The following is an 11,253-nucleotide window of genomic DNA, read 5'->3' as shown; positions in this document are numbered from 1 at the left end:
TGTGTGTGTATGTGTGTATACCATGAACACACACCTGTGTATATATAATACAATATAGATATAATATAATATATAATATATAATATATATATATATATATATATATATATATATATATATATAATATATATATATATATATATATATATATATATATCGGTTTACATCACGGGGGGAATAAATTAACTAAAAAAAATTAACACTAACTAATAACTTTACAACATAAACCTTTGAACAGAATTTCTTAAAACTCATTTGAAATAAAAATAACATACTAATCAGTTTACATCTGATTACAACGTTAATCTTAACTACGGAGTTAAGCACAACCTCCTTTTGATGATGATAATAGATATTTTATACATTTTTTTCTTTGTTTTTAGAGGAAGACGTCCATTTCGTAAAATAAACCAGCAAAAAATGCGCCGAAGTTTCTTCGGGGCAATCGAGTTTCCTGTACAGCGTATAATGCTATATTAAACTCTCAGCCATAGCCCATGAAACTCTCAATCATGGCCCCTGAAAATTTCAACCGCGGCCTAGTGGTGGCCTGTGTTGTTGGCACCCATAGCGTTGCCAAAATAAAACAAAAACTACTGAGGCTAGTTTCCAAGATCTGAGGGCGGACAGACAATTCTGATTTTATTTTGTTTTACCTTATTTTATTTTTTACAGAAAAGTAAAAAAAAGGCGAAATACAGACGTTTTAGATTTACGTGACAATAATTGAAGTATTCGACACAGAACACACTTATAACGCCAATTTGAATGGTTCACTACATGGTTTACTCTCTCTCTCTCTCTCTCTCTCTCTCTCTCTCTCTCTCTCTCGCGTAACTGTTCCTAACTGGCAGGTCAGTCTGAATGTTCAACACGAAGTTTCAATGCCGGTCTCAACTTGTAATTGGTCAACATCAATCTACCTACGTCAATTACACACACACACACACGAAGACAACTAGCAAGTGTAAAAGTAATCAGCAAATGTCTCTCTCTCTCTTCCTTCCACCTCTCTTTGTAAATAACACTTTATATACTTAAGACTTCTTCCTTCTCTTCTACGCAATTTCAATCCTTCATTCCCTTTTACTGCCATTTTTCTTCGTTCACCTCAGTGAGCACACAACACGTTCTCCTCACCTCGAATGTCGTCTCCTCCAACCTTCTCCTTCTCTTCCTTTTACCTCATTTTTCCTCCAGCTTTCCTTCCGGGGGTACTAGTGGTACTCCCTTCCCTCACCACCACAAACCCCCCTACCTCCCTCCCCAGCACCTCCAGGGGCGTCTACTCAAAAGCCTAGAGAGCCACTCACGCTTGTAATCCTCAACAAAGTTCCATACTTAACAACCTCCTACTTACCCTCCCCCCCAAACCCCAACACCAACCCCTCCAAGCTCGCCTGAGGGCACCACCCTACCCATACCCCTACCCCTGCCGCTGCTGCTGCTGCTGCGGCATCAATTTTCATTTTCCAGAACCACCATCTTTCCATTTTCCAGAATCATCACCTTTCCACGTTCCAGAATCATCATATTTACATTTTCCAAAATCATCACCTTTCATTTTCCAGAATCATCATGTTTCAATTTTCTAGAGTCATCATCTTTCCATTTTCCAGAATCATCATCTTTCCATTTTCCAGAATTACCATCTTTCCATTTTCCAGAATCATCATCTTTTCATTTTCCAGAGCCTCCATCTTTCCATTTTCCAGAATCATCACCTTTCCATGTTCCAGAATCATCATATTTCCATTTTCCAGAATCATCATCTTTTCATTTTCCAGAACCACCATCTTTCCATTTTCCAGAATCACCTCCTTTCCATGTTCCAGAATCATCATATTTACATTTTCCAGAATCATCATCTTTCCATTTTCCAGAATCATCATCTTTTCATTTTCCAGAACCACCATCTTTCCTTTTTCCAGAATCATCTTTCATTTTCCAGAATCGTTATCTTTCATTTTCCAGAATCATCTTCTTTCATTTTCCAGAATCACCACCTTTCCATTTTCCAGTCATCATCTTTCCATTTTTCAGAATCGTGATCATTTCATTTTCCAGAATCATATTTCCATTTTCCAGAATAGCCATCTTTCCATTTTCCAGAGTCATCACCTTTCCATTTTCCAGAGATATCATCTTTCCATTTTCCAGAAACACCCCTTTCCATTTTCCAGAATCATCACCTTTCCATTTACCAGAATCATCACCTTTCCATTTTCCAGGGATATCATCTTTCCATTTTCCAGAATCACCCCCTTTCCATTTTCCAGAATCATCACCTTTCCATTTACCAGAATCATCACCTTTCCATTTACCAGAATCATCACCTTTCCATTATCCAGAACCATCACCTTTCCATCTTCCAGAATCGTCGCCTTTCAATTTTCCAGAATCATCACCTTTCATTTTCCAGAATCATAACCTTTCCATTTTCCAGAATCATCATCTTTCCATTTTCCAGAATCATCATCTTTCCATTTTCCAGAATCACCACCTTTCCATTTTCCAGTCATCATCTTTCCATTTTTCAGAATCGTCATCTTTCCATTTTCCCAGAATCATCATCTTTTCATTTTCCAGAACCACCATCTTTCCAGAATCATCATCTTTCCATTTTCCAGAACCACCATCTTTCCATTTTCCAGAATCATCACCTTTCCATTTTCCAGAATCGTCATCTTTCCATTTCCAGAATCGTCATCTTTCCATTTTCCAGAATCATCACCTTTCCATCTTCCAGAATCGTCATTTTTTCATTTTCCAGAATCATCACCTTTCCATTTTCTGGAATCGTCATTTTTCCATTTTCCAGAATCATCACCTTTCCATTTACCAGAATTATCATCTTTCCATTTTCTAGAATCGTCATCTTTTCATTTTCCAGAATCACCAACTTTCCATTTTCCAGACTCACCTTTCCATTTTCTAGAATCATCACCTTTCCATCTTCCAGAATCATCACCTTTCCATTTGCCAGAATCGTCATTTTCTTTCATTTTCCAGAATCATAACCTTTCCCTTTTCCAGAGGCTCATTCTTCTACCGTTTAAAAATGAGCCACAAGATCAACCGAGATCGTAATTACGAGTTGGAAAGAAGCTCGGTGATGAATCTCGTAAAACACTTTTACGAGTCGGCCCGAAGGCAACGCGGGAATAATCTATTCGTATAATAAGCCGTAATGGCAGCGTTCGCTTGACCGTAAACACCAGCTTTACTCGACCCGGAGGGGATCGTTCACGTTACTCTGAATGCGGGCGTATAACGGCTATCACGGGGCGTATTAAACGAGCGAAACGGCGCGATTTGCGTTGACGAAAAACAGAAGGACGCGAAATTCAGAGTCGAGTAAGTGGATGATGATTCATTTGAATGTAAGCTAACAAAAACTACGTGAATCGATTCATATTTTCCATTCCTTTCAAAACACAAATCAAACTTAAATATAAATTCAAGATTCTGCTCGCCTGCTTACATCCTTTCTAATTAGATTCCAAATTAAATAAAAAGAGGCATATAATGGGGGAGGGGGGGGGGGGGGGGGGGGGCTTTATTCATAAAAGCAGTCGTTTTAAATTATTACTAGATATTAAAGGGAATTATTGGGGTATAAAAAACGCATGGCTAGGGTGTTAAACTAACTCTCTCTCTCTCTCTCTCTCTCCCGTTTCCGACGGTCTGCGTAGCTGAATCTGACTATTTCAGAATATCATTCTATCATCTGATTTAAATATTTCCCATTTAAAAGCAACAAAAGACATACGTTTACCCATTCATAAATTCTACACCAGCTTATCAACGCGTAAATTCTTCATCGGTTTGATAAGAGTTTCACCATTCAACAAATTAACAAGTTTATCATGGCATTGGGTTGGATTCACGCAGAAAAAACGACGACTTGAGGTGGAGAAAAAATATAGGTGCTGGTCGGTTTGGACTTTTATTTCTAAGCCATTCGTCAGTGGCTTATAAATAAAAGTCGAAACCGGTCAAGACCTACATCCCGTCTCTTGTTTTTCCACCTGGGGGGATGTGCGATCCATAAATCACGTCTTCGTGTGATTATAAGTATACTAACATATACAAATATATATGTATAAACCGACGTTTCATTTTATTGTAAAAATTGATCCCGTTTCGAAAAGCTATACTTACTTGTCCCCCAATATTTATAAGCAGGGCCTCAACCACGCATAAAATAACATCGAGTGTAAACATAAAATGCCTCGGGAAAGCATTCAGAAATACGAGCACCCCTTGAGTGGCCTTTCCCGAGCAGAGAGAGAGAGAGAGAGAGAGAGAGAGAGACGAGAGAGAGAGAGAGAGAGAGAGAGATATTAATTCCAGAAGCAGTAACCAAATGCAGAGGATCTTATAAAAACCATCTAAGAGAGAGAGAGAGAGAATAATTCCCAAACTAGTAACCAAATGCAATCTTACAAAAACCACCAATGAGAGAGAGAGAGAGAGAGAGAGAGAGAGAGAGAGAGAGAGAGAGAGAGATAAATTCCAAAACCAGCGACAAAATACAGAAACCATTTCTAATCACGAGAAAATGCAACAGAGAGAGAGAGAGAACAAATAAAACAACGCAAAATTTACGACAAAAAACTTACAACGGAGAAAACAACTCGTGGCAAAAGGAAGAAAAAACCAAAACAATTCTCACGAAAATATAATCACTAGCTACGAACACACAAACACCCCCTCCCCTCCCCTCCCCTCCACCGCCTTTAGGTAACCACTCCTCCTTCATGCATCTGCACAAACAAAACGGACATGAAAGAGAGAGCACTAGATCGCTGAATGGGAAAGGAGGTAGGGGGTGAGGGGGATAGGGAGGGGTAGAGGGGAAGGGGGTAAGCAGTAGGTGAGGGACGCAGGTTGGTACAGGTGCCCTCATCGCGAAGACTTCTATTTCGAGAGGCGCTCCAGACGTTCCCCCCCCCCCACCCCCCCCCCCCACACCCCCCCCTCCCCGAGGTGACAAACCTTCCCCCCGATAAATTTTTATGCAAATTTCTGTTTACGTATGCAAAAGAGATCTCGAATTATCGACTCGAACCCATTCGGAGAAAATGGGCTTTACGGAGGCTCTCGCGCGCCCCACCCGTATTTCCAGAATACAATGCCCCACTTATCTGAGTTTGCTTATATATACCCCGACCCCCCGGGGGCAACCGCCCACCCCCTCCCCAACAACCACACCCTACGATTCTTATACCGGGAATTCTTTCTCTCACTGTAGATATATATATATATATATATATATATATATTATATATTATATATACTATATATATATATATATGTAAAACAAAGTGGGGTATTAACCATCACACGGAGAGAGAGAGAGAGAGACGAGAGAGAGAGAGAGAGAGAGAGAGAGAGAGACCTTACCTTACAGACCTTACATCTTGTTCGGGTTGCCCCAGGTCCCTCAGTGTGAGGCACCTCTAATGTCTACCAGAGAGTGCTAGTACATCTTCCGGTATATTTTTGCATCTTCCAACCTCTTGGATGGTCTGGGATGCAGTTTGAGATATTGTCGAGCTATTCTTAAACACATCTACGCTCACTCCTGATATATCCTCAGATGAGCTGGCAACGCATTGAATAGACGCTGCATTATCGATGCTGGTGCGTAGTGGATTAATGTCCTGTGTGCTTTCTTATTTTTCTAGGTATAGTTTTGGGCACTATTAATCTACCTCTGCTTGCTCTTTCTGATATTTTTAGTTCCATGATATTTTCTGCTATTCCTTGCTATCTGTTCCATGCCTGAATTATCATGTAGCGTTCTCTTCTCCTTTCTAGACTATATAATTTAAGAATTGTAGTCTTTCCCAGTAGTCAAGGTCTTTAACTTCTTCTATTCTAGCTGTAAAGGACCTTTGTACACTCTCATTGTGCAATATCCTTTTGATAGTGTGGGTACCATATCATATTGCAATATTCAAGTGGACTACGAACATATGTTTTATAAATAAAGCATAATCATGTGTTCAGCTTTTCTTGTTTTGAAGTGCCGTAACAACATTCCCATTTTTGCTTTACATTTTGCCAACAGAGTTGCTATTTGATCATTGCATAACATGTTCCTATTCATCATCACACCAAGGTCTTTAACTGCTTCCTTATTTGTGATTGTCTCATTATTAGGTCCCCTATATGCATATAGCTTTCTTTCTCTGTCCTCCATAATTTATGATTCAAATTTATCAGAGTTAAATACCATCCTATTTACCTCTGCCCAATCATATACTTTGTTAAGGTTCTCTTTGTAGAGCGTTCCTATCTTCATCACAAGTAATTTCTCTACTTATTCTTGTGTCATCTGCGAAAACTCACTACCGAATCCTTAACATTATTGTCTATGTCTTCAATCATAATAACAAACAGTATTGCAGCTAACATCGTACCTTGCGGCACACCGGATATTACCTTGGCTTCATCCGATTTCTCGTCGTTTGCAATAACTATCTGTTTTCTGTTGTGTAAAAATTCTTTTAATACCATCTTCCTACTTTATCCACGATATTGTGTTTTCAATCAATTTTCGTTCGCTAATATACTATGGTCTACTTTATCAAAAGCTTTTGCAAAGTCTAAAAAAATAAAAACCACATCTGTTTCATTTCCGTTCGTTTTCATATTTTTGAATATGTTCTCACGGTGGACTAAACAGTTGGGTTTGTGTACTTTTTCCGGGTACGAAAACATGTTGTCCTTTATTAAACAAAATTATTTTTTATTAAATGTTTCATAATATTTTTCTTCATTACCCTTTCATACACTTTCATAATATGTGATGTTAGACTCAAACAGGCCTATAATTACTTGCATCTAGTCTTGATCCACTTTTGAAAGTAGGGGTAATATATGCTAATTTGTGACTCATCATAAATCTTGCCTGTATCTACACTTTGTCTTAATAATATTGCAAGTGGCTTTGCGATAGAATGAACTACTTTCTTTAACAAATAGCAGGAATTCCATCAGGCCCTGCAGCAGCTCCATTTTTAATTTCATTAATAGCCTGCACAATATCAGCTTCATTAATATCTATGTCAGCTAAATATTCACTATTTTCATCCCTTACTTCTATATCATTATCTTCATTATCTATTCTAGGGGTGAATTCTCTCTTATATCGTTCTGCCAGTATGTTGCAAATTTCCTTTTTTTCATTCGTTTAATCTCCCTTCAATTCTTAGAGGCCTATTTCTATTCTTCTTTATTCATCTTCTTCGCATATGAGTATAATAGTTTGGGATTTTGCTTGATATTTAATAGAGAGAATAATTCCCAAACCAGTAACCACCAAATGGAGAGGTTTATTTTATAAAAACCATCTATGAGAGAGATATACAATGAATATATATATATATATATATAATATATATATATATATATATATATATATATATATATATATATATATATATATACACAATGTGGGGATTAACCATCAGACGGAGAGAGAGAGAGAGAGATGAGAGAAGAGAGAGAGAGAGAGAGAGAGAGAGAGCCCAAATGATTACAGAAATGCATACGATTTATATTTAGACGCAAACCAATGCAGATGTATTGAGAGCAGCAGCAGAGATATTGCCCAATGCAACGCTCCGCTGCTCCCCTTCGGTTTCATTCACACGGCAGCTTTCCAGATATACACTCCAGTATTATTCCATCGCTCGCCTTCTCTTCCCTCCCTCCCTAATCTTCAAACTTATCCATAATGATCCCTTGACTTCTCCCCTGGAAACGAGATTATTCCCACTTACAACTTTCGCTGCCTCCTCGCCTAACTCTCTCTCCCATCCAGGTCATCCAAATTATCCCGAAGTCATTTATTTTCACTTTTTTTTTCTAAAAAACCTAACTCTCATCATCTTGGCTCACCCCCCCCCTCTCCTTGGTGTCTCCCCCCCCCTCCCCCCACCCCCCCCCGCCATACGAGTCATTTCTACCTAACTCTCCCATCCAGGCCATCTAAGGTTTCCCCCAAGTCATTTCTACCTTTTATTCTAAAATACCCGGAGTCCTCATTTATTCCACCTAGAGGTCCACCATTTTTTTCCCTTTTTCCCTAGCAACGAACTCCTTTCCCCTCCCCCCTTAACCTAAAGCCACAACCATCCCATCCCCTCCCAAAACTAGTGCTATTTTCCCCCATCAGTCCTTCCCTAACTATCTATCAGTTCCACCTCTCGTCTCTGGAACTCCCAGCTTCTGTCTGGAACTATTCCTAATCCCAGAGCCTCTCAATGCATCATCTCCCCCGCCCACTGGAACAAGTTCGCAACATATTCCCTCACGCAATCTCCCCCCACAATTAAACCTTCCCCAATCCTCCCCAGTCAGGAACACTCTCCCCACAGACACCTTGCAGCAAAGACACGAAGGATCAATCACTCGGGGATTAAGAAAGGACCAACGAGCTACACAAACAGGTCCTTGGCAGAAGGATGCTGCACCCACTGCTCCCCCCCCCCCCCCCACCCCCCCCCCCCCCCCCCCCCCCCCCCCCGATATAACCAATGCTGAGCGAGAGCGACGTGTGCTTTGATACACCTATGAATTAATGAAGGGATTTCTCCGGAGAGAGAGAGAGAGAGAGAGAGAGAGAGAGAGAGAGAGAGAGAGAGAGAAATTGTTTGGTCGTCAAACCTGTATAACATCAAGCACTTGGGACATGAGTTGACATCCTCTGAGGGCAACAGAGAGAGAGAGAGAGAGAGGAGAGATGAGATGAGAGAGAGGGGGGAGATTGAGAAGAGAGGAGAGAGAGAGAGAGACTTACGACTTGCAAACCTCTTCACCATCCCAACAACATCGAAGATCTTTTACCAGTGCCATTTTTTCCTTATTAAAGCTGCTTTATCTCCAAACACCTATTTCTTCACATTGCACAGAACGCTTGAGAGAAGTTTTCATCTCTATTTTATTTTAACGAGATGCTAATACCAGCATCAATACCATTATCATCCCTCCGCGCTGCTCAATTCTAAAATGGCCTATCTTCCTCTTCAATGATCAAAAAAGATAATTACCAGGTCGAAAAACACCTGACGTCTCATCATTAGCATCATTCGCTGGAGGGGAAACGATCTCTCTCTCTCTCTCTCTCTTAATCTATTTATGTATCGCCCTCAGAGGATGTCAGCTCATTCCCCTCTAGAGCTAAATGTTATGCAGAACTGACGACCATAACTCTCTCTCTCTCTCTCTCTCTCTCTCTCTCTCTCTCTCTCTCTCTCTCTCTCTCTCTCTCTCTCTCTCTCTCTTTTATAGGAATAAGTGTATTTCATATATCAGGCCACATAACTTGCATCATAAATTTTCAGTGTAAGTGTGTGTGTGTATTCAAATGTGACCCTTTACTGACCAAATTCACGACACAATTGAAAAAACAAAATGAATTATCTGCTTAATTATCCTAACTCCATGTTCCAAAAGTCCAAAAGCCGAAACACATAAATAAAAATAACGTAAAAATTAAACAGCCAAAACACAAAAAAAAAAAAACGAATTAAATAAAAATAAATAAAAAGCAAAGTGAAATTGAAACATTGCAGACTTCCTCCCATATATCTACACTTATACGGAACTGACGAAAGCTGCATTGCATTAATAATTCCAAATGGTCCTTACCTCTGGCTTATATATCTTCCTTTCCCAAGCCCGCAGAGACAGGAACACTTACCTGAAATAGAAGAAAAATAATTAAATACCATCACGGGGGTAATTCACCGAATTTCTCAACAGAGGTGTTAAATTACTAATATATCACTTAACTTTTAGATTATTTTCAATGACTAGAAAGAGACAAGGCATGATACAAATGGCTATATTCAAAACATTCAAATTTTAAAAATAAAATCATAAACAGAAAGGAAAAAAAAGACATACGGAAGTACTGGCGTGAAATGATAGAGACAGAAAAATGTAACCCAAGTATCTTCCTCCAATTTGCATAGTAAATACAGTACTGTGAAAACCAACAAAGGTAAAATAAAAAAATGTATCTTCCTCCAATTTGCAAAGTAAACACAGTACTGTGAAAACCAACAAAAGTAAAATAAAAAAAAACATCAAAATAAAAAAGAAACGTGCTAAACGAGGACTAACAAGGGTAAAGCAATTGCATGCAAGAAATAGTCCTATTTTTAAAAGCAAATTGGAAGTTTTAGTACAAAATGGACGAAGGAATTACAAAAGAATTATTGGAAATTATGAACCTTTCATCAAGAATATCTCTTCTGAAATAATTGGTTGCCATTATTGGCTTTTTTTTGTCAAGTGAGAGAGCCTTTAAATAGGCCCTTAGAGCCTCAAAGGGCCTTTAATTATGCTCTTAGAGCCTCAAACAGCCTTTTATTACGCTCTTAGACCCTTACAGGGCCTTTTACGCTCTTAAGAGCCTCAAACAGCCTTTTATTACGTTCTTAGAGCCGCAAAGGGCCTTTTATTACGCTCTTAAGACCCGCAAAGGGCCTTTTATTATGCCACTAGATCACCAAAGGGCCTTTTATTACGCCATTAGACCCTCAAAGGGCATTTTATTACACCCTTCGAACCTCAAAGAGCCTTTTATTAGGCCCTTGGACCCTCAAAGGGCCTTTAATTACGCCATTAGACCCTCAAAAGGCCTTTAATTAGGCCATAGACCCCGAGAGGGCCTTAATACGCATTGTGATAAGGGCACGATAGACAATAAAGAGACGCTTTAAGCCGAGTCCCAGGTCTGATAAACATAAAAGTTCTGTTTGTCCTGTCTGCGATGCCAGATAAAAAAACTCCTACAAAGTACGGCAACAAATTTACCCCAGGGAGAGCGGGCCCTTCAACCTCCTTACCCCTCCCCCCACCCACCCCACCAAAAAATATGGTAAACTTTCCAGAAAGTAGTTTGCAATTCAAACAGAAACTCTGTCCCAGTGAGACCAATATACTGGTCTTTTGCAGATGTTCTCAACATAAACCCTCCCGAAAGCACTAAAAAAAATTTTTCCTTTTTTATTTCATTTTATCATTATCATTTTTTTTCTTCTTCACTTTCAGGAGAGTCAGGGGAAGGATTATGTCAGAGCAAGATAGGGGCGATAGCAGATGACACTAAAGACTGGGAAGAACAGAGGAAAAAGACATGCTTATAACTGATATCAGAACAAACAACAACAACAACAACAACAACAACAATAATAATAATAATAATAATAATAATAATAATGCACTGAA

Source organism: Macrobrachium nipponense, chromosome 17, assembly GCF_015104395.2.
Source record: "Macrobrachium nipponense isolate FS-2020 chromosome 17, ASM1510439v2, whole genome shotgun sequence".
Lineage (NCBI taxonomy): Eukaryota > Metazoa > Arthropoda > Malacostraca > Decapoda > Palaemonidae > Macrobrachium > Macrobrachium nipponense.
The sequence above is the reverse complement of the archived record's forward strand: the minus strand, read 5'-3'. Positions refer to the sequence as shown.